General features: G+C 36.5%; 1 protein-coding gene and 1 long non-coding RNA gene across 4 annotated transcripts in view; both read left to right on the top strand.

The window, feature by feature from the left end:
- The window catches only part of LOC310722228, a 439,622-nt gene that overhangs the window by 223,087 nt on the left and 188,993 nt on the right, over window positions 1–27,542 (top strand). The gene's annotated exons all lie outside the window — the stretch shown is intronic.
- Window positions 1–27,542, top strand: part of grip2b (glutamate receptor interacting protein 2b) — a 189,593-nt gene that overhangs the window by 1,613 nt on the left and 160,438 nt on the right. The window lies entirely within an intron of this gene.

Here is a 27,542-nt window from a genome sequence, read left to right as displayed (position 1 = left end):
CCTACCTACCTACCCACCCACCCACACCTCACCACACCACACCACACTACACTTTTTTATGGAGTTATCCTACCTGTATGTTTCTGGGAGGTAACAACAAACTTGAGGGAATCCATGACAATGTAAGAACCTAATCTAAGATCATTACAATTTAAACCTAATCCATCCAAAAAATCTGAAATGTGATTGAGATTAGCAAAATAATCATTTTTATCTGTACTGTCCTGCTGATAAGTTGACTGGCAATTTAGATCAGACGTGTTCCACTAAGACTGGAGTTGTCTATCTGAACACCCTCAGATGCTGTATCCTTGGACACTAGCAAAACTACCAGAAGTGACCAGTTACAGCCTTTTTAGTTTAGCAGGAACAGACATAGAGTGTAACTTGTCTGGAGACACTAGTAAGAGAGAAAGTTTTGCCTTGGGCATAGAGCGATCAGCCAATAACATTACGACAGGTGACATGAATAACACTGATTATCTCTTCATCATGGCACTTGTTAGTGGGTGGGATATATTAAGCAAAAAGTGAACATTTTGTCCTCAAAGTTGATGTGTTAGAAGCACTAAAAATTTAAAATAAAGAAATAACAAGGGCTAAATTGTGTTGGCTAGATGACTGGGTCAAAGCATCTCCAAAACTGCAACTCTTGTTGTCTGAGCCAACAGACAAGCTACTGTATCTCAACTAGCTTTTAACTTAATACTGATCCTGATAGAAAGGTGTCATACTACACAGTGCATCACAGTGTGTTGCATATGTGGCTGTGTAGCCACAGACCAGTCAAAATTAGGCAGGTGGTCATAATGTTATGCCTGGTCTGTGTACATTTGTGTAAATACTTTCAAAGCTGTTTAAATACCATGAGAAAAAACTGCAATGTAGTGGTAGAGATGGTCAACAAGCCTTCGGCACTTGTTTGTTGTAAGCCTGGGTAGATGTTAAGACACCAAATAAGAGACCAGTTATGCAAGGCAAAATATTTACAAATTATTCTTTTGAACACTTGAAAAAAGTTCCTGTAAGAAGTTACAGAAAGTCTCATGGGGACACTGAAAGTACAGATACAATAGCTTTTAAACATATTTTTTTCATCGATTTTGTCTATTGTCTCACTTGCAATTTTCCAGTGAATTGCAGTCATCACACTGAAATCCAGTTTAGAAGGAGAAAGCAATACATTGGACTGTGTGCGTGTGCGTGTGCGTGTGTGCGTGTGTGTGTGTGTGTGTGTGTGGTTATCTGTGCAGCCTCTGTATAATGGGAGTTGTAGAATTGAAGGTTGCCAGATGATATCTGAAAACTAGCAGTTTCCCTCCCTATCTTGAACAAGGTACCGTACGTTTCTCTGAGTTGAAGAGTTTAATTTAAGATTAGTTCAAACTTCAAACTTTCAGTAAACATAAAAAAAAAATAGAGCGAATGGAAATATACAAATATGGAATTGGTTTAGTAATTTCTGTTGTTTTATGGTATTTCATCAAGACTCCAGCTGCATACAGTTCTGTTTCTATACAGGGTAATGGGCTAATTAATGGAAAATGTTCAAGAAATGTATATTTTTATAAATAAAAAGTGAGATATGAGAACATTTTATAACAATACATAAAAATCTTACATAATAAGAACCATATATTTGTTTATTAGTGCTGAAAAACTGGACATGATACGTATATATAAATATATGATTTAATCATATATACTGTATATGAGACAGGAGAGAAAAACCTTTTAATAATTGTAACGTTTAAACAATTTGTTGTTCAATACAAAAAATATTCTAGTTAGCTTAAAATAAGTTTATAATTTATCTAAAAAAAAAATACAGATGTAATTTATCACAATTTTGATATTATATTGCCATATTGCCAAGCCCTAGTTAATGTTATAATGTGGCAGTTCTGTTCTTTTGTTACATCTACAAACGTATTACAGTTTATATGAATGTAACAAGAGATATCCTACAAAACAATCATGTTTCTTTATTTTTTAAAAATTAAGTTTTCACATTCACAAAATCTGTTTGTGCTATTATTGAGATAAAGCATGAGAGAATTTGCAGTTGGGCCTTTTGAGAAGTGTAACTAAATTTTTTTTTTAGAGTAAAAATTTTATTGTAATATAAGGATGGAGATGACATTAATTTGAGACTCAGAACAAATTAGCATTTTCTAAGTATTCACATCATGAAAGACACATGTTGTAAATTCAAATGAAGTGAGTTTCTGTTTGTAATTTAAGTTTTAGTTGAATGCAGAGTTTTCAGAAGTGGCATTGAGATAACTCAGAGGACACAAGCTGGTGAACACTTCAGCTCTCCTTATTTTCACAGTGGTGTTATTAAGCATGGCAGCTTCTTCCTTAAAGCGATTCTCTCTCAGCTGGTTAATTCATGTCCAACGCAGCACAACACTATACAGCAGAAAGCCAAATGTTTGACAGTTGTTGTTTTTTTGCACTTCTAACAAACAGAGCTACAGTGTTGTCATAACTGCTCAATATCAAGCTTTAATGTGAATATTATATTACAACAGAAGGATGTAGATGAGAAATGTCTGTCATTTTGTAACTTTAAATAGTTTAGAGCAAAGCATTTGTGTTTCAAAAAAATACATGATACATTTTCTCAATAATGGAATCTAAAGTCATAGAATATATGGTTTCTGAATCTTTCTTTGGAGAGTGACTACAAGGGGTTCTACCTAGAACTTGTTCTGAATAAGAAACTCTATTAAAAGTTGCTACATACTGTATATCTATTAAGGATTTTGTAGAAATATATTCGATAACTGCATATATTTATGTCCAAATTATACTTGTTTTAACGTTGACATAAATTTCCGATAATATTTACAAGACATTTCAAAGTATTAACTAGACAAATGTTTATGAACAGAAATGTTGGAATTGGTTCTCTTAAAGGGACATGTTAAAAATAGTCTTTTTTTTTTTCTTTTTTTTTTTTTTTTTTTGATTTCTGAATAGAACTTTCTATTGAGAGCACAAACACTGTAAAGTAATATATGTAAATGTTAGCCTTACCATGGAAAATATACAATTATGCATATAGGAAAAAAATCCTTTTGCCCTCCTGGCTCTATATGTATTGAGTTTGATGAGGATGTAGCATTAATCCATCACACAGAAGTATCTCACCCACACAAAGCAGAAATTCTTATTCATCCACACTGCACTGTTATGAAAAAGGGATTAAGATAGTATTTTTATTAATTTTTTACTTAGTTTTGTCAATAAGGCTGAGATTAGAGTTAGGTTGGAGCATATTCTTTATTCTGATTATAATTGCTTCACACAATTAGCCACACAGTTGTAGGATCTTTTCCAGACAATTTATATTCGTTCAGAATACTAATATTTGTAATACTATTTTTAAACATGTATTTAAATGTGTGCCTTGTTCTATATTTTGTTTATAAGACATTAGATATACAGTACAATTCTAATATTTACATTTGTATCATTTATTTTTGTTGCAAAATTACATTGCAAAAATTGCATTACAGGATATTATACTACGTAAATGCTTATTCTATATCAGGGGTACCACACAATCAGAATCATATTGTTATAACACATGCATCATTTTTTTGTTGGTGAATAGAATTATTTGGACACATGTGGACACATCTCACACACATGTGGATCTTCCCCAATTTGTTGGGGACCCAAAAGTGTTCCAGCAGGGTAGTGTCCCTGTACTCCATGTTTTCCAGTCTCCTATGACCTGCACAGAGCCCTGAACTTAACAGTACTGAACACCTTTGGAAACAAATGGAACACCAAGTGCATGCCAGGTTTTTTTTATCCAACATCAGTGCCTGAGGTCACTTGCATCTCTTGCTGCTGAATGGGCAAATTTCTGTCACCATGCTTCAGAATCTAGTGGAATTACTTGGAGTCTGAAATAGTAGAAAACAAGGAGACCAGCACCATATTAATTCCTGTGATTTTGTTCGAGCAAGCTACAATCTGTTTGTGATGATAAGGTGTCCACAAACTGTTGCACATACCATTGTCACATGCCTAATTTAATTTTTAAAGCTACATTATTAATGCATGTTTACATTTTTTTCACCCCAAACAATTGCAGTTTGTAATTATGATAAGATTTACTGAATTTTGTGATAAAGCAAGTAGTCTAGCAGATGCCACACATTAATTAGCAGCTTTTACTAAATATAGAACTGAAACATTTGGTGACGTACAATGTAATGTTTTCAGTTTACTCATTTTACAGGCATCAGATATATTTTCTTGTAACTTTGTAGTCTGTAGGTTTATTGCTATAATATTGCTTTAAATCTCAGAAATGTGGGATATGTCAGAAATAAAGCAACACTAGTGTCAGTTATAAAGCCAGCTGTTAGTGTTACTGTACATTCGATTGTTCATCATAGAGGCGTTAATTGCCATCACTCTATATTTAGAATGGTGTTGAATTACAGACGTAGAAGATCATGAGCTGTGTTCTGCCACCAAAGTCCAGTAATAATAAGAAATGTTTGTCTCACACATATTAAAGAGTTCATTAGTTGCCTAGATTCGTACAAATATACATTGTTTATACTGAACCATCGCCTTTGGTGTTCACGTAACATTTTTGTGACTTTCGTGAAAGTCATCATGCATCTGCACCTTTTAAAGTTGATCACCCTTAGTCACTTTTATTTCAAAACACTACACTCATAAGCCACTTTATTATGAACATCTGTACACACTAATTTATGAAATTATCTAAGCAACCATCATTACACAGCAGTAAATGTAAATACAGGCCCAGAGATTCAGTTAATGTCAGAACTTTAATTAATCATAATGAGGGAAAATGTGATATCAGTGACTTCACAGGGTTGAGCTTATCTCATAGGACTTTCATGCACAACAGTTTCTAGATTTTACACAGAAAAATGTGAAGATAAACACCCAGTGATCAGTGGTTCTGCAGGTCAAAATGCCTTGTTGATAAATATGTACAGCGGCATTTTTTTATGGCCACAATTTACTATTGTTTTAGCACAATAGATAACACACCATGGCACAAAAAAACAAAAACATTTATTTGTAGCCAATGCAATTTTTTACAAGAATGTCAATAGGATGTTATATATGTTATAAGGGTATCTACTATTGAAGTTGTCATGAACATGGCGTTACAGATTTAACAATAAACACCAGGAGCTGCAGGTTTCTGTCACATTAGTGTTCATAAATCATGCCCCAGATGATAAGTCGTTATACACAGCAGGTGGAGAGGTCAGCAATATAAAGCATTATTCTCAATCATTGATAATATGAGCCTTGCGTGCACACACACAGACACCTACGCACACACACCAACCCTTACTCACAAACACCTCTTCAGCTTTCATCTCCGATTACACTTAATTTGCAACTTGGAATAATAATCACAGAACACCAAAAGTGCTCTGGAGGATACTGATGAGTGTCTCCGGAATTTGTACAGGCCGGTAATGAAGACATGACAGACGTTATAATATGAATATTTATAGGGTTCTTAATCCAAGGAGGGACATTATTTTTCCTAAGACTGAGTAAACTCCTTATGTGGAAAAATTAGTCCCAAAAGCCATCAGCTCCAAATCACTGTCAGACTGCTTGAGCATATTGGGTTATTTGCATTTTACATTTCTACACACATTTTATATATATATATATATATATATATATATATATATATATATATATATATATATATATATATATATATATATATCAACTGAATTATAATGAGGCTTGATTGAAGTTAGAAAGCCATTTAACCCTGAATTGAAATTAGTTGCATGAAGTGAACCAAACATACATTGTGAAGTACAAACTTCATAATTTACTTTGATTGACTTCATAATTATGTTAAGGTTAATTATAACATTGGCTTACAAAAGTCATTAAATTAGGCGGTTCTTAGTTTGTATTCTTTAAATAACTATGATTTTACATTCATTTCTGCTTTTTGTTCTGTCGGTACGTTTTTGGGAATATATGGTGTTCTTTAGTCTGTCATGTTGTTGGAAGACATGTTTATTTTTTTCTTGGTCTTCAGTTTGTAACAGGAGGATGACGATCGCTTTTTCCCCCCTCCTATATATACAGTGTGTATGTGTGTATGTGTATATATATATATATATATCATAAGTAACTCAAAATCACATATTCTAACAAGGTTTTACTTATTAATAAGTTATTTTTTGTTGATATACACTAATTAAAATGATGTTGATGTAAAACTGAAACAAGTGACATGTTCACAGGTATGTTCAGGGATGTTTTCTGTTCTTAGTAGTGATTAGATTACGCACTACAGCAGCAGAATTATATACGTCTTATTTTCTGCCTTCTATCAAGCCAGTACTTTGTACAGCAAGAATCAACACATGCTTTTATGTAGAGCTTCCTCCAGCTCCATTTAAGTAATTATCAGCTCCTGCAGGTCAAGGTTTTGTCTCCTGTAGTTAAGTGGTGGTGTGCTGAATACTTATAAAAGCACCCATCTCTCAGTATGATTAACACATAGTGCTTTTTGTTAGACATGGCCAGATGAGACTGGTGATGCTGATATTACAGCGTCTCCAGACACATGCCAGTCTGTAAATTCAGGTTTATGGAGTAACAGTTGACTTAGGGCCATTTGCATGGATGCATTTTGTGGTTCAGTGGTTTAGCCTGCCTGGGCCTGCATTAACAGTGGTCCGTGAATGTATTGTGAAGAGTGTTCTAAAGGGCAGCTTTTTTCCAACTTCAACTCTAGTTCACTGTAATACTGAATACAGTATGATTTAAATGAGTGCAGAGGTTTAGGTAATCAGAGGTTCACACAATTTATAATATATAAGGACCAATATTATCAGTGATTTTTCACCTATTAGTTTGTCTGGAGAAGCCGAAAGAAAGTCAGTCAGTCAGTTTGTCTGGAACCACAAGCTCAAGTAGAAATAGCTTTTTGTAAGCACACAAAGATTTGTGCCTAGCAGGTCAGTTTCGACCCTTTAATGTCATTCATACACCTAATGCACAGTGTGTTTGGTTGATTAAAATGTCCTAGGGCTCACTTGGAAGCAGCTTGAGACCATATTCTTTGGCCTGAGCTCATCTTCCCCATTCTTTCTCAGGCCAGTTGTTTGATCCATACCTGCTGTGTTTATACCAGCAGTAAATGAAAAGCACCTAGCAGGTAAGCCAAGTTCAATCTGACAGATTTTTCTGGACACCACAGATAATATATTTTCAAATACAATATAAAAGCAACATGTAAACTGTGAAATAGACAAAAAGCAATAGGTTTCAATAAATAGACAAATGAACAATCCCCAAGGTTTTTATATAATAGAATATGATTTTGATTTTAAAGCTAATAATGCGATAATTGATATCACTAAATCTGCAATGATGCCTATTATTTTTCATATTACTTTATACATTTGCCAATTTTTTGCACATCAGTTTGTTCTTTTTTTGACAAATTTTGATCATTGCCTTTTAAATTGGCGCATCAATCCAATCGGGATTGCTCCAGCCCTAAAAAAAAACCCCAAAAAAGACTATACAAGCATTACACAAACACAGTTTTTGGAAAATGAAATGTATGACATAATGTATAAGGAAAAGACTACAGGGGTATTATTAAGGGCACAAAACAACAGCAGATACTAAAAAGCTTTAAAAAGTTTCAAACTGTGATTTACAAGATGATGGAGGGGATGTTGCTCGTTGGAGAGATTTTCAGAGTTCAGGTGCCACCATGCTGAATGATCTACCACCCACTGAGGACAGTATAAATTGCTTTAAATGTCAGAATTCTGTATGAATTAAATGCAAACATTAACCCATCCAGTGCATGTTATAAACAGCAGGGATGATATAAACATTAAATTTGTTCTTGTTTTAGTTTTTAGGGTCCCTGGGACAAGATGATTACATGTTCTGGCTTTTATTTTTTATTTATAGTTGTCAAGTAGATATGTAGGTTCAGTAGGATGGATAGAATATGTACCAGTGTGGCCTGGCCAATAAATTGATGATTTGTGCCATCTTGTGTTATATAATAATTACTTAATGAATGGCTCATTTAATGTGTATGTGGTCTTTTATATTTAAGTCTGAAATTGACAGTAAAGTGTTAGTTTTTTTTTCACCACTTTTTTTTCTTTCGCAAAACCGCTTTGATGAGACAAGAAGCCCAGGTCTAATAGCCCATATTTTAAGGTTTTGAACCTCTGAACCTCCAAGAGCCATTTATTTTAAGATGTGATAGATCAGAAGCACAGGGGCCAGAAACTGAGCTATCTTAGTTTTTTATCTGTTTCCTCCTGAGCTGTAATCTGTGAAGTCTAAGGTCAAGGGCAGCACTTTACTACCCAGATTTAATCATGGAATGATTGTAGAGCATAAACAAGAAGATCAGATTTCTATTCTATATAGCACTTATTCAAAAATGTGACTTTCTAAACATGCTTTAAATATTAGTTGTAATACATCAGAATTATTATTTAAAACTGAATAGAAACCTGGCAGGGCTAATAGGTAATTTGTGTGCCCTGACTTGAATTGTGACTCTTCATGCATGAGCACCACTTACTGTTTATTCTAAAAAAAAAGATAAGTGAAAGATAAGAAACAGAAGTGCCAGTGCTGCTGGCATCATTGTTTTACAGCTTAATATACTCTCTGTGTTTATATTCTTCTGGCCTGGCCCATCTATCTCCTTAACTGTGATGGGTAGCCTTAGCAACATAACTAAAACTGCCATCCACAACAGCACATCATCAACTCCAGTAACAGAAGGTGTCATGGAGAGACAATACCCGGCTCCCGCACTGAATTTACGGATACGGACAGATAATGTCTTTCTGATGGCCTTTTCTTTCCACTCCATCTTTTTTTGTTGGACTAAAAACAGCACACACCACTGGTGCTGCTATCAAAAACAGTAAGCTGATTATGGTAGCACTTACTCTGACACTTTAGACCAAGTGCTATATATGCTTTAGGTAGAAATAAATATCAGGGGGAAAGTAACAGTTGGTAACGTAATCATTGTTTGGAACTTTGCCTCAGTGAGGATGGATCAGAATTTTATCATCTTTATAAGATTTTGGGGAGAGATCGAACACTCACAATAGTTTGAATCAGAATCTCTCTAATTTAATTTTACAGCTTAGCACAGGCACTTGTAAGTGGGGTTAAGAGTGCAGAGGAAGAAAGAAAAAGTAAAGACAGGAGCATTCATAATCAACATTCACATGGGAAGTGTAGTTAAATTGGAAGTGTAGTTAAATTAGAAGCCTTTTTACATCCTTTTATATGACACTCTTCATCCTCTATTTTTCAAATGTTGATGTACTGGGTGTAGTTTTCAGAGTCACTGTCTTGACTTGTGTGACAGGTAATGATTATATACTTCACCATCCATTCCAATAGGAACACCGGTACTCCTGCTGATTTGTGCAGATGTGGCAGCAGCACAATGCATAAGATCATACAGATACAGGTCAAGAGCGTCAGCTATTATATACTTAAACATTAAAATTGGGGAAAAGTGTGATCTCTGTGAATTTAAACATGGTGTACTTGTTGCAAAATGTAAGAGTATTTTAGAAATCTCCTGAGATTAAATTGAGAATAAATTTTAAAAAATAACATAGGGCTGTGACGATGGCACTTTTTTTTTTTTTTTTACCACTGCGGTGGTAGTGGACCAAATACCGGCGGTGTTGCGGTGGTTGGGGGGTTGTTTTGAAATAATAATAAAAATAAAAAAAACAAAGAAACAACACACTAAATCCTGTAAAGCATTGAAATAAATATCAGTAAATACTGGTAACTTACATAATATAATAAAGTTGAATCCATTAAAAAAAAAAAAAAAAAAAAAAAAAAAACCAAAACAGTTTTAGATTTCCACACAAAGACGCGTTATAGCCTACCGCTCTGCGCTTTGAGAGGGATGTGGAACACGAGCAGGAAAGAGACCACCGGTCCCTTTTTCTGATATCTTCATGTTGTTGTAAAAGGTACGAAGAGCTAATTTTATCTTCCACAAGGGCAAGGCATTTAGGCTATGTTTGCGCGCTGCCAGCGTGTGAAACGCGCTTTACAAATGATCTTGAAAAATCAATATAATTAAAATAATCAAAATAATTAAATTAAAATCCAAAATACACTTAATAGCCTACGTGTGTCAAAATCATTTCCTAAAATATTCATAAGGAATTTATAAATTGTGCAAAATATTTTTAATAGGCCTACATTTTTTTAAAAATCTCTCTCTCGCCAATAGGGGGTGCTGCAGCACCCCCAGCACCCCCACTTCCTGCGGCCATGTACAGCAATCTAGAGTTTATATATAATGATGCAAACAACAACAAAAACTCTGTGTATGGAGGGTCTGTAGGCTAGTTCATAGCAGAGATCAGAGGAAAATGTCCAGACAGGTCTGAGCTTATAGGAAGTCTTTAATACCTGTGTGCTATCATTAGAGAAAGGAAGTAATGAAGTACAAACCCTCCATTACTGTACTTGAGTCTATTTTTCTGGTATCAGTACTTTACTTCACTTTATTCTTTTAACAACCTTTTACTTTCACTCATTATATTGTTTACACAAACTTTCTACTTCTAATATTTTCAAATCAGGCTTCTTACATTAGTTTTAATCTATTTGGTGACATGATCAATATTTTTCTTCTCATTGCATGCTGTTTTCAGCCCATGAACCTATTTCTTGTAATTGCACGGCTTTTTCAGTCTACCACAACAAGTAAGGCAGAAGGCAACAAGAAGTATGGGGCTACACGTTCAGCCTGTATACATTTCATTAAATAACACAATTTTTAATTATTTTGTATTACTATATTAATATGACGTGAGGTCCAGTTTTTAGCATGACACTAAAACAGGTAGTAGTAATGGCTACTTTTTACTTACGTACATGTCTTTACTTTATCTTGAGTTAAAAAGTATAATTTATACTTCAATTTTTATCAAACCAAGGTTACATTTTGAACCGTGAATTTTGTGTACCGTTAAACCCCTATAATGGGTCACACCCCTAAATCAGTTAACTCTAATTACAATATGGAAATGTTGTTTATTACATATTGCCTTTTATGGTCATTTAAATCATGTTCTTGTCAATTCAGTCTGTTTTAATAAACATCCAGCTTCTGTAAATAGTCACTAACATCAGGTTGGTCGAATCCAGCAAACTAAAAGCCTTAGGTTGGATAGCAGAACTATAAACTTTTGCAATGTTCATTATCTAAACTGAAGTCAAAAAGGTCTGAGGGTACAAGAGCATGTAATTAGATCTAGAATGAAGCGCCCAAACTTAATAAGATGTTGCATTGCTTCATTGCCTGAAGAAACTGAGCAATTTATTGTGTTACTAAAAGTGGTTCAGTGCTGCTTTTTTTTTTTTTTTTTTTTTTTTTTTTTTTTTTTGGGGGGGGGGGGGGGGGTTGAGGTAGATGAAGCCATTTTTTTTTATTATTAAATCAAATAATGATTTAATGGAAGGTCAAATTAAAATAAATAATGTTGAAATACAACTGGTAATGTAAGAGGAATATGTATATGTTTAATTAAAAACTCAGTTTGTTTCAAATATATAAAGGTACAGTGCGGGAAATGGGGGGATCACTCTGTCTGTACTGAAGATATAGCTGAGCTTAAGAACAAGCTCGCACACTTAACAGCTGAGTTTGTCTCAATTGAAAAACAAGTGGACCTTGAATCTCTGTTGAGACGAAATAACATTAGGATCGTCAGAGGGTTTCTAAGTACACTGTCACCACGTTGCTTAAGGACGCTTTTAAGTTCCACTGTTAGCCCGGGTAAATAGAACATCCCAATCGAAACTCTGAAACATGGTGGGCGACCACGCACCATTTTTACCAGGTTTCATTATAATAGCAACTTCAAATGTTTTGCAGCAAGCAAGAAAGAGTCAACAGGACGGGGTTTGTTATGGACTTTTGTTTATGGCATGTCTCCGTATCATCTATAAGGGTGCTGAAAAAGACTTTGTTTCTAATATGTTACAAAAGAGGGTAAAATTATACTAATGTAAAAAGCTTTTGTTTTTCAAGGGGTATATAATTATTGGAAGCACCTACTTGAAAATTAGTTAAATATTGAGACTCTGTGGGAGTCATCTGTCTCTCAAATCTACTTCAGGCTCAGGCTATTTTCCGAGTTTTGTAACAGCAGTTTTGTGACTTTTTGTGTAAATGATGAACATGGACATGAACAAAAAACTTTTCAGAACATTGAACATCAACTAAAACATTATCTTATACAAATACGCCAAAGTTTTGTGTTGTATGTAGAGCTGCAACAACTAATTATAACAAATGTCGTTATCGATTAGTTGGGCTGCTCAAGTTTCCGTTTAGCGTGAATGCAAGATAACACAGCTGCCGCGACAGTGGCGGAGAGTACAGGGTCAACTGGCAGCAGGAACAAGTGTGCGTCCCAAGTCATCCAAAGCATGGGAGCATTTTATATTAAACGCAACAAAAAAATTTACCTGGAAGTTAAGCAAAACAAACTTTAACTTTAAATGATATAACTACAATTTATTATTGTTAAATTTCATTTAATAATCCACCTTTTCTCAGGTGTAATTAAATTAAATAGATTAAACTATTTGCCTATAATATACAACTATAATTTTTTTATCAGTTACAGAATGTATCTCTTTTAATACAATATTAGGACCAGTTAACAATTTGAAATAGAAATATTATTTTTGAATCTCGCAAGTATGAATATATAATCAGCATATATTAATAAATCTTAGCAAAACTTCTGCTCACAACTGACAAAAAAGAAAATCCAAAAAACATTGTAGATTACACTGCATGTTTTTATTTATATATATATATATATATATATATATATATATATATATATATATATATATATATATATATATATATATATATATATATATATAATTTTTTTTTTTCTTTTTCTATTGTTTGTTCTTAATGGTGGTTTTGATCAAAATTGCTTTTCTTAAAAGCATAAATTTCCTTATGTTGCAAACTTTCAGTACTTTAAAAAAGAAAGCTATTACTATAACATCTTTTATAAATATATATATATTATTTATATTTGTATTTTCTTTTCCCTGTGAAAGCTATTTGACTATTTTGTCAAAGGATTGCCTGCCTGCCAATTGTTAAGAAACCTCACAGGCAATTTGAGTTCCACAGAAACCAATAAATCCTGGACGGTCGAAGGTCTTCACAGTACGCCACCAAAATCGATTTGGAAAAGACTCTGGATGCTGCAGTCCAGTCCTACTGGAATACCTTTTAACGAAAACAATATGTCTTTCATTGCAGCACAGAGTTATAGAGGCCAATCAATGCTAAATCTCTTTAACCTGTATCACATCAATGCAGTGAAATGCTACATTTACATTATTCACCTCAATAATGCAGAAAGGCTTGGAAGAATTACATTTCTATTTTTGTTGCATACAAACATTTGTCATGCAAATGGGATGTTTGGGGAAAATGAGATTGTTAATTAACAAAATCTCATCTTTTAATCATTGCTGTTCAGTTACTATACTTTATATGCAATTCAGCCTATGAACATTATAGCTCTCAAATGGAAATGGAATGTTGTAAATGCCAAAAATTGCACAATATATGTTGATTGGAAATGGTTTAAACCTTTTAGCAAATTGTAAAGGAACTAAATTATTGAAAAGATATGAATCGCTAGAAAATATTATGTACATAATGTCATATGTTCATGTTATTATGTGCTAAATACATCCTTGTCTAGAAATAAAATATATTTTAGTTAGGAGCTTGATATCACATTAATATACAGTATATGCATGGTTTATGTAGTGGTGCAAAAGTATTTATTTATTGTGATTGGAAAAATCAGGATTGTACCTTTTTAATAAAGTATCTACTTTCATATCACCAGTGGTGAATGGTAACAAAGTATTGCATTTTTTTTACTGTACATAAACTTGTTTTTTTAAGTGTACTTTCTCAGAGTATTTTTTTATTTATTTTTTTATTATTATTGAGTTCAATACATGTTTTGAGACCACTGTCATAACCCCACAGTTTTTGTAAGAGCATCCACTGAGTAAGGGTTCTCTCACTTTGTGCTTGCAACGATAGACAACTCTCTTTTTAAAAAATAAATGCAGGTGAATTACACATTTAATTAAATGATTCAAATATGGTTCTTGTAGATGTTTTACTTTTATACTTTGATACTAAGTACAGTCAAATACAATTACTTTTTTAGTTCTACTCAAGCAGTAAATGTAAAGGGGTCATTTTACTTATATTGGAATAATATTTAAGCAGGGTACTTTTTTTTTTCTCTTTTTTACATAAATATAAGTCCTGATTTTGTTTACTTAGTCCAGAATGATCAGAAAATGTTGAATGGTAATGCATGCATTTACTGTTTTTTCATTGTATGTCCAATGTCTACAAATTAGAACTTCATTGGCTGCTACATATTGCAGTATGACACATTAACCCTTCCCAGTCATGGGTTCAATACAAACTCATAATTTCATAATTTTCCTATATATTAAAGCAAAACCGCTGCATTGACATTTTAACTGCTAGTATATTAATTCAACATACTTAAGAGATTACCTTTCTATGGTTTATCTAATTAGACCACTGTGTATTATATATTTGATACCAAAAATGTTCATTTTTCCTAACTAGCACTTATTTTAGCAAGTTTATTATATATACACCTGTATAACATAAACTTAACAATATAACTCTTAGATTTGTTTGACTTGTACTTGTACTGTCTTCCAGTCTAGATTTAAAAGTCATGTAAGAGCCCAGATTTAAGAATGGTACTGCATCTGTGTGTGCTGCCAGCTGTGCCATCATGCATGGCTGGCGCTGGATGCTTTGGACAGGCCGTGTCCATGTTTATTCAGGCCACTGACACTCACAGATGCGTGTTAATCCAAAAGCCTTCATTCCCCTGCTCTTCATCATCACCTTCCCACTGGTCCGCCAGTTCTAGTGACATACTCCCTGAGCGAGTGTGTCTCGCTGTCGGCTACGTGAGCAAATTTTCACTCTAGCTACAGCACAGTGTTTTTCCTAGGGACAGATTATGCAGTGTGAGCTAGGTATGTCTGAGACATGAAGGTGTTGTTCTATAGGTGAGAATAGTGGTTGGGTCCTTTTGTTCTCAGTTATCAGTATTGCTTGTACAACAGAGATTTTTTGCAATTATTTAACATTTTATATTTTAATATAGCAATTATTCTGTTTCTAAAAGTTTTACTAGTTATTGTATCAGTGAGCTTTAAACAAAAGACTGTTGTCAGTAATAAGACCAAACTGATATCACTATCAGATAAAGTCTAAATCAGAAAAGATTTGTTCACAAGAGGCAATTTTCTAGAAAACAAAAACTGCAAAGAAAATGAACGCTGATAAGATGCCATTAGCCGGCTAATTTAACCAGCACTGTTTTAGTACTGTGAGGAAGCTTAACTACTGACTGAAATATATTGTGTATGTCATTTCTAGGCAAGTATGAGCTTAGCTGGATACTTGGGGGATGTTTGTAATTGGCTTAGTCAGTTTCTTTAGGTATTTAGGTCTAAAGGAGGCGTTTATTTTTTAATGGGTTTGATTGCTCCTCATAATAATTCTGTAAGTCAATTTAGGCGGAGTTGTGCACAACTGAAGATCACTTAAAAGTCTCTGTTTCACTTGATTTGCTTTGAATTTAGTCATAAGTCATTCACAGTCGCTCCCTTGTTACACAGTAAGCACTTATCTGGCAGGGTGAAGTCTAACACATGCTTCTTTAAATGCATGTAAAGCCACAAAATTTTTCAAACTGCATTTCATGCACCCTGAATTCAATTACAGAAGACAAAGTATCTGCCTTATTTAGTATAAATTATTCGGAACACATAATTATCAGTGTCAATTATATTCTCTTGGACTCCTGATTATCGGATTCCCTTGGTTTTCTTGGTATTGACAGAGTTCACACTGAGAGATTCATCTATTCTTCCATTCCTACCTGAATAACAGTATTTTTTTTTTTATGTCAGATTGTTTTCCAGAAATCTGATGATCCTTCTGCTCTCTGCTCCAATTTGTCTGGGTTTTTGTTCCAGTGACTTTCCTTTGTTATAAAAATGCTGGTCTCCTTATTTTGAGAGAAAGATCTATGGAAATCACACCACACAAATGTGATTTATTTGACTTAAAGTTTTTATGCTTTAGTTAATTCTGCTTAATTCTTAATCAATAGTTTGAGTTTTTTTCTGTAGAATGTGACTTATATAGTTACTTTGTCAATCTAGTTTTGTTGAAAGAGTAGTAAAGGTAAAAATTGTGTTAGATTTTGTGTTAGAATTGTTATGTAATTTTTAAAACAAAGTGACCACCGATAGATTAAGAAAAATAGGATTTAACACAAATCAACAACAGATATTATTGATGTAGTAGCTCAGTACTTGTCTGAAAGACAGCTCTTCGCTAGCAAATTTCACACTGTAGTTCAGCAACGTTAACTATTTTCACACCTTCAGGTGTTAATGAAACATCAGGGATCTTTATAGAAAAAGAGAAAAGTGCTAATATTCTTGCTGACTATTTTGTGTATATTCATACAGCTGCTTATATATATATATATATATATATATATATATATATATATATATATATATATATATATATATATATATATATATAAAATACCAACACACCTCTAAAATTGAATGGGCTGATTTAGCACAGGTCTTGTATGTAGAAATCCTGAAGATTATAAAAATTATTTTTTTTAACAAGGTCTTTAAAAGATTAAATCTTTTAAATAAAATAAATTACTATATTTTGTTTGTTATAATGAATTTAATATATTACTGGTGTTTGTGGTATATGGTGTTTATATATCTTGTAATTGCAAAATATGGGGTTGTGTGTATGCATTTAGCATGCAAGGTATAGTCCCACAGTGGTGGTTGATTGTGTAAATAAATACAACTGAACAGCAGTTTCCACGTTTCAAGTTTCAGTGAAGAAGTTGCATATGACTATTGTTGTGCAGGTAAAAAGTTTTACATTGCTATTGGTCAAGTAGGTTGTCTGCTTGTGGTATACCTCCACAAGCAGAGGTGGAGTTGTTCTGGCCTTATTCATTTATAGAGCGTCTGCCTCTCAAGAATTGGGTATGAATAACTGTCCGGTAACTTTTACCATGAAATTTCAGTTGATTGCAATGAATGCTATCAGTATGTGTCAGTCTGATGTAAACCAATATACACTATATAATGTATGTTTATAGTAATAGTAATATCGTAAATACATGAATAAATCATCCATTTTAGGAAAGACTTCAACAATAATATAAAGCATTTGTGTTGTAGGATGCAAAGCAAAAGAAATAGAAAATTAACACAAAATAAAACACGAGTCGTGTCAGTCTGGCACCTTTAAAGGTGAGAGGAAGAGCTCATTTCATTGCTTTGGCAAAGTATGTTTAAGTAAAGATGGAGGGCGTATCTCACTGATAAATTGCTTTAGCAAAAGGAAAAGGACAATATAATTAAATATTATGTTGTCGGTTGCACTATTATCAAATATTTAGCAAGCTGTGAATACAAATTGTTAATTTGATCAATTCACTACTTAGCAACTTCTACACCCAGTGATAAATCCGAATATCCTTTTTGTGTAGGAGCTGACTTTTTTGATTTGTCTTGATACTCTAGTCTCAAGTACTCAAGTCGATCATATATTTTTCTTAGAATCTTAGCTGTATTGCCTAAAACAGAGTTACTTTATTTTTATAAATTTTCAAATGGGTTAAAAAATAATAGTCCAATACAAAAAACATTTCAGAAATTTTATTCATTGTGATATTGATAATCTTCTTTCAAAAAAAATTGCTGTATTGTGACTAGGCTACTAAAAAAAACAAAACTAAAAGATCAGTCTCTGCAGGACCGCTTGTATCTGTCATCCAGATTCATTGTGCATCATTATTGCTTTGGATCACTGACTCGAATGTACAAGCCCTGTCTAATCTGTATCTGTTATGCAGCTGCCGAACGTAAAGGCCAACCCAGTCCACTGCTAAGGGCATAGTGTAGTTTTACTGCTGCACCCTAAATCATTACTAAGCAAAACTCCAACAAATTAAGGTTAGTGTGTCAATACATTATTCTTAAATTATTATTATATTGTATATTCTTGAATGTGTTGCTCCCACTCTGAAGCATGGAGGAGGTGTGATGGTTTGGGGTGCTTTGCTAGTGACACTATTGAAGATTTAGTCAAAATTGAGGATGCACTTAACTAGCAATGCTCCCACAGTATTTTACAGCGACGTGCCATCCCATCTTGTTTACACTTAGTGGGACCATAATTTGTTTTCCAACAAGACAATGACACAATAAAAAAGAAAGCTCTGCCTGGTGAACCATTGCCTGTCATCTTTTTCCAACCGGAACCAGTGAGATCTGTTACAAAGCTATTTGTGCAAAAAGGAGTGTGATGGAGTGCTGCATTGTATGACCTGGCCTCCACAATCATCCGATCTAAATCCACTTGAGATAATTGGGTATGAGTTGGACCAGAGCATGATGGACCAACAAACAAGCACTCAATATCTCTGGGACCTTTTTAAGATTGTTGGAAAACCATTCCAGGTGATTTCCTTCAAAAACTGTGTGCATTTGTGCAAGAATTGAGGCTGTTTTTGCAGGCAATTGATTTTATTTGGATTTCTCTTCTGTTCATTTACTTTTAATTGTATTATTTAATAGAAAACTATCAACACTATCTAATAATAAACTATTAATATACATTTTTTGGAAAGAACTCTGTTGCATTTGTTCACACAATTTATGTAATTGTAGGTAGCTTTGCTTCTATCCTGGTTTATTTTAAACCAGCTAGATGGGGTTAAAGTCTGTCACGATCAGGACCACGTGAAACTTGTCATTATTGCTCTTGTGCACGGTGTGGTGTGTCAGATGCACCTGCCTAATAATCGCCTTAATTAATGAATAAAAGGCCAAAAATCTGCCCAACTGATCAGCCTTAAAATAAGTTTTTTTAAATAGGGTAAATACAACCTCAAATGTACAAGACATTATTTATTATTTAACTATGTAACGAAAAAAAACTTCATAAGTCAGTAGTTTGTAAAACCACCTTTAGCAGCAGTAAATTGAATCTTTGTCCTGTTGCATGACCCAATTTCGGCCAAGCTTTAGTTGTCGATGGCTTCACATTTGAGTCTAGAATACTTAGGTATACAGAGGGGTTCATGGTCTAATTAAGGCCTGCAAGTTGGCAAGATTCTGTGGCTCCAAAACAAAACCAAATTATCTTGCCTTTACAGTTGGTATCGGGTGTTTTGGTTTCGCCAAGTTTGTCTCTGTGCATTATGGCCAAACATTTCTACGTTTGTCTTGTCTATTCAGTCGTCTTGTGGTTTTGTAAAGATGCAACTTTGAAAACCTTGCTGCCATGTTCCTTTTAAAAAGTAGAGGCTTTTTATGGGCAGTCCATCCAAAACCCCATTTGTTCAGTATTTTTCTAATTGAACTGTTATGGATTTTTAAATTTTACATACTAACTGAGGCCTGTAGTTCATTAAATTCTGGATAATTTGGGCTTTTTGCAATTTCTTTGAGCATTGCATTGTCAGACCCTGGGGTAAATTTGTGGGACATCACCTCCTGGAAAGACTGGCAGCTATCTTGAATGTTGTACACTTCTGTAAAATGTAGAATGATTAATATTTCTTTCTGCTTTTTTGATGTTTGTAATTGTCTTTTTTACCCTGTATATACTGCATTATTTAACTGTCTGGTTTACTATTCTGTTACTCTATGTCTGTACTTCTCCTGCACTGGAAACTCCAGTCAAATTCCTTGTGTGTGTAAGCATACTTGGTGATAAAGCTATTACTTATTCTGATTTCTGATTCTGATGACCCTTTTTAGATTGATAGGCAGCAACAAGGTAATTAAGGTCATTGCTGATATCTTTCCTTCATGGCATCTTGTTAACACACACACCTAAATGTTTCAGAACAGCAAACTGATAAAACTTTATATTTTTTGCACTTAGATTTTTCACAAATAGTTTCTCCATTTTTGCTAGATTTTCAAAAATAAATAATTACAAGGTATAATATGTCATGTGTTGTTGTTCAGGTTTCATGTACTGAGGTTTTACGTCTCAAATTTATTTAATTGCATATACAGTATGTCTTATAAGCTTTATTACAGTTACTGACTAAACAATTATAGATAGCTGAATGACATTTGTGAAGTGGAAAAATGTAATAAGCTGTAGCTTTCAAGTATGTGTAAATAACACAGAGTTATGAATTAATTGAAGAATAGCTCTTGAAACCAACTAAGTGGTTGCAGGTGGAATTACCCTACATTTTTACTGCATAATGGAAATGATTGTTTTGCTGTCAGCATTTAAATTCTTAAAGCACTTCCAAGTTTCATTTCATCTGCTTTTATGAAGCCAGCACAAATGGCTGCAATTTGTATGCTACGGTTTACAGAACTGCACAGGTGAGAGAGGCAGTTTTCTTTCATACATTTTTATACCTAATTAGCACTACTGCGTTTTTGTTTTGTGTATTTCTGAGCTGAATGCAGGCCTGCAGCGACTTATCATAATCTTGCTTGTTCCAGAGAACACTAAGTAATTTAGACATGTGACCCTGGTTAAACTGCTGAGACAGGAAGTTCAGACTGAAACATTTCTGATACAGATTTTGCTCAGAAAACGTCTCTAGGTTACATATGTAACCCTAGTTCCCTGATAAAAAGAGATGCTGAGTCGTAATGCTTTGGGAACTCGACTGCGTTGTCCATGCTCTGAGTGATGAGTCTAATCAGTCAAAATTGAAGACAGGCTGTCGCCGGCGGGGTGACGTCACGACCAGGGAGTATAAAGTGCATCTGGAGAGAAGACTGCTTCAGCTTCTGTATCCGTGAAGGAACCGCTGAAGGGGCTAGAGACGCAGCATCTTGTTCCCTCAGGGAGCTAGGGTTACATACAGTGGGTACGGAAAGTATTCAGACCCCCTTAAATTTTTCACTTTTTGTTATATTGCAGCCATTTGCTAAAATCATTTAAGTTCATTTATTTTCCTCATGAATGTACACATAGCACCCCATACTGACAGAAAAACACAGAATTGTTGACCTTTTTGCAGATTTATTAAAAAAGAAAAACTGAAATATCACATGGTCCTAAGTATTCAGACCCTTTGCTGTGACACTCATATATTTAACTCAGGTGCTCTCCATTTCTTCTGATCATCCTTGAGATGGTTCTACACCTTCATTTGAGTCCAGAAATTTTTGATTATACTGATTGGACTTGATTAGGAAAGCCACACACCTGTTTATATAAGACCTTACAGATCACAATGCATGTCAGAGCAAATGAAAATCATTAAGGTCAAAGGAACTGCCTGAAGAGCTCAGAGACAGAATTGTGGCAAGGCACAGATCTGGCCAAGGTTCCAAAAAAAATTTTGCTGCACTTAAGGTTCCTAAGAGCACAGTGGCCTCCATAATCCTCAAATGGAAGACGTTTGGGACGACCAGAACCATTCCTAGAGCTGGCCGACCGGCCAAACTGAGCTATCGGGGGAGAAGAGCCTTGGTGAGAGAGGTAAAGAAGAACCCAAAGATCACTGTGGCTGAGCTCCAGAGATGCAGTCGGGAGATGGGAGAAAGTTGTAGAAAGTCAACCATCACTGCAGCCCTCCACCAGTCTGGGCTTTATGGCAGAGTGGCCCGACGGAAGCCTCTCCTCAGTGTAAGACACATGAAAGCCCACATGGAGTTCTCCAAGCTGGTGAGAAATAAGATTCTCTGGTCTGATGAGACCAAGATAGAACTTTTTGGCCTTAATTCTAAGCGGTATGTGTGGAGAAAACCAGGCACTTCTCATCACCTGTCCAGTACAGTCTCAACAATGAAGCATGGTGGTGGCAGCATCATGCTGTAGGGGTGTTTTTCAGCTGCAGGGACAGGACGACTGGTTGCAATCAAGGGAAAGATAATGCGGCCAAGCACAGGGATATCCTGGACGAAAACCTTCTCCAGAGTGCTTTGGACCTCAGACTGGGCTGAAGGTTTACCTTCCAACAAGACAATGACCCTAAGCACACAGCTAAAATAACGATGGAGTGGCTTCACAACAACTCTGTGACTGTTCTTGAATGGCCCAGCCAGAGCCCTGACTTAAACCCAATTGAGCATCTCTGGAGAGACCTAAAAATAGCTGTCCACCAACGTTTACCGTCCAACCTGACAGAACTGGAGAGGACCTGCAAGGAGGAATGGCAGAGGATCCCCAAATCCAGGTGTGAAAGACTTGTTGCATCTTTCCCAAAAAGACTCCTGGCTGTATTAGATCAAAAGGGGGCTTCTACTAAATACTGAGCAAAGGGTCTGAATACTTAGGACCATGTGATATTTTAGTTTTTCTTTTTTAATAAATCTGCAACAGTGTCAACAATTCTGTGTTTTTCTGTCAATATAGGGTGCTATGTGTACATTAATGAGGAAAATAAATGAACTTAAATGATTTTAGCAAATGGTTGCAAAATAAAAAAGAGTGAAAAATTTAAGGGGGTCTGAATACTTTCCGTACCCACTGTACGTAACCTAGAGATGTTTCCTTTCAGGAACTAGTCTAATAACACCACACTGACCAGTCACTGACTTGTGTGAATGAGTACAACTGAGTCAAAGGGCAGAGGTGCCAGGAGTTGCACAGAGGCCACGGTTGTAAAACCTGGTGAAGGTGAGCGGGTTGGACCACCCTGCAGTGTCACAGATGTCTTTGAGGGACACTCCAGAGAACCAAGCCTTAGAGGCTGCCACACTCCGGGTCGAGTGAACTCTGACCCCAAATGGCACGGGGAGACCAGAGAACCCATAAGAATACGTGATGGTGTCAATAACCCAGCTGCTGAGCATCTGCTTATGAGCAGGTAGGCCTCTCCTCTGAGAGGCCTAGCAGATTAAAAGTTTTTCTGACTTTCTTCAGGGACTCGTACGGTGGAGGGTTGACTGCCTGGAGCCTGACAGGCCAAGGGATGAGCGAGGACACCTTGCGGATGTAAACCGCTCTAGGGTGCAGGAAGGCACTGGTCATGCCTGGAGTAAACTCCAGGAAAGAGAGGGCCACAGAGAGGGCTTGTAAATCACCTACTCTCCTCAGAGAGCAGATGGCCAGCAAGAGAGCGGTCTTGATCGACAAGTGTCGCCACAAAGTCTCGGCCAGAGGCTCGAAGGGGGGCTCGGATAGAGCCTCCAACACTACGGCCAGGTCCCAACCAGGCACTCTGGGACACATCTGAGGCCTCAGCCTTTGGGTGCTGCGGAGAAAACGCATTAGAAATGGGTCTCTGCCTAGTCAATGCCCGGACAGAGCCAACCCTTTTGTGAACTGCTCCTGCAGAAACTCCAGCACTGAACCACCTGGGCATCCATGCAGTGAACAGATGCCATCTCGCGGCATATGACCTCCTCAAGGAGGGAGCACTGGATTGGAGAAAGGTCTCTTCCACCTCGGTGGGAAAACCCCCGCAGGGCTACCAGGAGGAAATGGACTCCGTCCCGGCGAAATCTCTCCAAATCTCCCGGAAGCAGCACAACAGGGGGGAAGGCGTCAAGACACAGCCTCGGCCACTGTTGCGCCACAGCATCCAGTCCAAACGTGGCTGGTGGATATAGGGAGAACCATAGGGCTTTTGCCGAAATCTCCAAAAAAAAAACGCTCCACCACCTGGGGGTGGAGGCGCCACTTCCCGGGCTTGGACCACTGTCCCAAAGACCTTGTGCAGAGTGGCCACTCATGACCGTTCCCCATCCCGTGAGGGACGCATCCGTTGTAAGCACAATGCGACGACCGGGAACTCTCAACACCGGGCCTTGGAGTAGGAACCCGGGATCTCTCCACGCATCTAAGGCACGTAGGCATCGCCGTGTGACCTTCATCAATGCAGAGGGGATTGCCCCCTCTGAGAGAACCCCCCCGGCTCTGAGCCACCACTTAAGAGGTCTCGTACAGGAGGCCAAGTGGAATGACACTGGATGCTGCTGCCATGTGCCTAGCAGTCTCTGAAACTGCTTGACAGTGAGTGACTGCCCTTCTCTGACTTTCCTGATCGCCGTGAGGATGGACGCTATGCGGGCAGTGGAAAACTGCGCGCGCATAGTCGCCAAATCCCAAATGACGCCGAGATAGGTGGTTGTCTGTGAAGGATTCAGCCGAAACCCCAGCTCCATTATGTGAGCGAGAACGACATATTGATGCCACACTGCTAACTGCTTTGAATGAGCAAATATCAACCAGGACCTGGACACTTCGAGACAAGCCCCGACATGGAGGCTATGATGCGGGAGCAAAAAACACTCATTGAGCTTGCCCGAAGGAGGGGCTTTATGCTTACCGGCCGGCCAAGCTATATCAAGCTTCTATACGGTGCGTGTCACAACCTCCAGGAGCTCCTCGCTATTGGGTTTGTAAGAGTGTGCACCCCCCCTCCCCCCCGGAGGAAGAGAGGCGGAGCTGCGCGCTCTTGTGACTGGGGTGAAGACAATGCCGAGAGGCATGGCTTTAAAGCCGAATGATAGTCTGACCAAGCTGAGGAATGAAAAAGGGACAAACCCGTCTAAATACCTTCTGCCAAATCCATAAGCGAACCCCAAGAACCAGAGTGAGAGCGGGATCGGAACCGCAAGGAGTGGGGGGCGTTTGCCTCAAAGGGCGCCCTCCGGGAGCAGCGTGTGCATGCGATTTCGGCTCTCGCATGCCTATGCGGCTTCTCCACTCCCAAACAAGCCACACACACGCTGTGTGTATCCCTTCCCGAAATGAAGCGATTACAGGGAGAAGCACGCGGTCGAAAGGTGTGCTTGGTTTTCTTAAATGAAGACAAAAAACAGACAGACAAACATTACATTTCACACAGAGCGCTTCATGAACAAAACAGAAGCTGAAGCAGTCTTCTCTCCAGGTGCACTTTATACTCCCTGGTCGTGACGTCACCCCACCGGTGACAGCCTGAAGACAGGCTTTTGACTGATTAGACTCATTACCCAGAGCATGGACAACGCAGTCGCGTTCCCAAAGCATTCTGATGCAGCTCAAGTTCCTGAAAGGGAATAGCCTTTCTCTGTTATCTCAGTCAAATAATCCCTTTTGCCATGGGCCATTCAGCACGTTCAAATGTGTCATTATTCTGTTATTGCCCATATGCTGTGCAATCATGTGAGGCATTTGTTGCTAAAAGAGCAGCACACAGGGTGAAATGCCAATGCTTAAGGTGAAAATCAACCCTGCAATCAAGAAGTAGAGAAACTGAAATTATTCTCATAATAACTTTGCTGCAAATCTGATTGGAATGCTTTGTTTAGAATGAAATGGGGGTTGCAGAACAAAGTGGTCATAACTGGATGATTGGGAATGACAATTGTATATCTGCCATATGGAATATGGACTTGCTGGGATATCACTATAATCAGCATTTTCTCACTCTCACTGATAATGTGCAGTTAGCCAGATGAACAAGCATGTGGTAGATATTTAGTTTCCAAACTTGCTGTTGTCTTACTGTGCAGGATTAAGTGTAATATTTTTGCCTGCCTACCTGCTATGTTTTTGCCTATATTTGCCTACTTCATATTGTCTTTTAGAATCTAGCTTGTGCTCAACACTACTTTCAACTAATTTTTTTTTTACAAACTTAAAACTGATTATGCAAAATCCTAATAAAAGTGAAAGAGGGCTAGCATGGTCATAGCCATTGCTAAATCCAGGAGCTGCTTTTCTTCATCATTTGTATATGTGATCCAAAAATTCTCACATTGTCTAAATTCAGAAACATATTTTCGTGTTAGTTTATTCATTCATTTATTCAAATTACAGGTAGTCCCAGAGTTACCATGGTTCCATTAATGATTTTTCAAACCTACGATGATGACAGTGATATGAAAGAACTGTAAAAAAAAAAAAATTTTTTTGCAGCCCATTTTAATTTCCATACAATACATTGGGATGCTGCCAGGATGTACCCATTTTGTGAGATTTTTCACAAGTATTTTTCAGTATTTTCACCAGCGTTTGACCAGAGTTCAGTTGTCTTTATGTTATAAATAGTGTCTATGTTAAAATATTTTATTTTCTGTGTTTTCGGGAGTTTCAAAGCTCAATTTTAGCTCTTGACGTTCTCCTTTTTATTGGCCCAGCCTGACATTGAAACATGCATCCGGCTCCACCAACCATTCGGGAGCCTGCGCTCGTCTACCCATTCACTGCCACATACTTATATAATGTATAGTTTATACATTATGGTACTGTACATTACTTTGCTTTGCTAAATTATGTACTGTAATTTGTTAAATTATTACCAAATTGCAGTATACTCCCCTATACTGATCACCACTCTTTAAGATTACTGGATAGGCTAGGCCATGTCTCAACTTAAGATATTTTTAAGTTACTGTGTCATCATCTCCATTGTAAGTCAGGCACTATCTGTATTGATCAACTACTTTATTCTAGTTAGCTCATTGTCGATCCAGAAAGTATTTTAGGAACAATCAGTAGTGACGAGGTATACACTTTAGCACTTATCATATTGTATAAGTCGTTAATCAACTTTATTTTTCTAACCATGTATCAGTACAACTTTTTTTTGCAGATTTAATGTTTGAGGTTCATTGAAGCATACGCATTTAATTAATTTTTGTGTAAAGCAGCTCAATAAACCAGAGATTAGCTCTTTTTCTGACTTAAGGCATTTAAAAAACTTACATATTTTACATTTTATTTGGTCTGATTTGTGAGATGAAGCCTTGTTTAAGAAAAAAAGCAATTATGATAGCTGAATGTGTAAAATTGAACTTACAGAAAAGGTTTTTTTTTTTTAACCCCAAAATCAAACAGATTTGTCTATGTTCAGTGGTAACATGAAGTGAGATAAACAGACAAAACATGCTCATGGCCTAATAACTATTTAAGCAGTCATTGTAAGTGTTGTTCATATTTGGTCATGGGTAGTTGCTTAGCTGAATCAATTTGAGTCTTAAATCTGTCAGTCTGCAAAGTAAAATGATCCAGGCCATCTGTCAGAGCAAATATTTAAACCCACCCAGAATTTTAATAGCATGCACAATATAGCTGAGTGATGCAGGAAACAACATTCGCTACATTTTTCTCTTGTTCTTGTCTCCCTTGAATCGTTTCTCATGCATGCACTTTCTATTCGGATTAGAGCGAGTTGCTTAGACGGGTTGTGTGAAATATTGTCTGTGTTGGTCCACTAATACCCCGAAGCCTAAAGCTAGTTTCAGAGTGCTTCCTTCTGCAGTGTATGTCTTTTAAATGGCCAACGGCTTATCACGCTCACACACTGCACGCTGCCAAGTGGATTGGATTGTTCCTTCCGGATTAAGCA

This window comes from Silurus aristotelis (assembly GCF_946808225.1).
Source record: "Silurus aristotelis genome assembly, chromosome: 28".
NCBI classification, from domain to species: domain Eukaryota; kingdom Metazoa; phylum Chordata; class Actinopteri; order Siluriformes; family Siluridae; genus Silurus; species Silurus aristotelis.
The sequence above is the reverse complement of the archived record's forward strand: the minus strand, read 5'-3'. Positions and strand labels throughout refer to the sequence as shown.